The sequence below is a fragment of the Cystoisospora suis genome (assembly GCF_002600585.1).
Source record: "Cystoisospora suis strain Wien I chromosome Unknown contig_980, whole genome shotgun sequence".
Taxonomy (NCBI): Eukaryota; Apicomplexa; class Conoidasida; order Eucoccidiorida; family Sarcocystidae; genus Cystoisospora; species Cystoisospora suis.
The window spans coordinates 19,895-20,618 of NW_027153781.1; positions in this window are offsets into that span (position 1 = coordinate 19,895).

Sequence of the window (724 nt, forward strand, 5' to 3'; positions counted from 1 at the left end):
GCTGGGGCAGGAAGGCAGCAGAGGAACGCTGTTTCGCAAATGTCAGACCCTAAGAAGGACGTCAGAGAGCAAAGGGACGACACAACGCTGGTTGTCGTGGCCCACATGCAGGTGCTCATCTGAGCCATGCAGCCATCCACGGCTTCTGCAGCGCCGCAGCAGGGCCGACTGGCATGCCCTCCGTCCGCGTCCGCTCTCCAATTGCGGACGGGCGAAACAAGATTCATGGCACCTGCCACGGGACTGATGCAGCTTCGGCCGCCATCCGTCTCCACTCTGGCTAAGTTTCCGGTACCAGAATCGTCACTTTCGACGTGCGGATAAGGTGGGCGCTTTCCTGAATGTAGTGTGACAGCTCCCGCCGCTCGCTCTCCCACGATAGGAGGCGATATTTGGCGGCGAGTATACAGCCCGTGAAGGAGTCCCTCGCTATTGATCAGAGGCAGGAACTCCGGAGCGAGGTGAGGCAAGAGCTGCTGAACCACGCGTGCAGCGCCCGCCTTGTGCTTGTTGGTCATTCTAAACACGTCCTCTACGGAGTAGCACAACCTTCTGCTCCCGGCGTGTACTACGGTAAAGGCACACATGGGCCTCGGACTGGGGCTTCTTCGTGCAATGCACCTGTTGATGGTCGACAGAGTTGACAATTTCCCAGGTCCGCTTCCCCTCTCTGGACAATGCTGATGGGCTCCCAGGGTGCAGGATCCATGGTCGGAACCAGTGG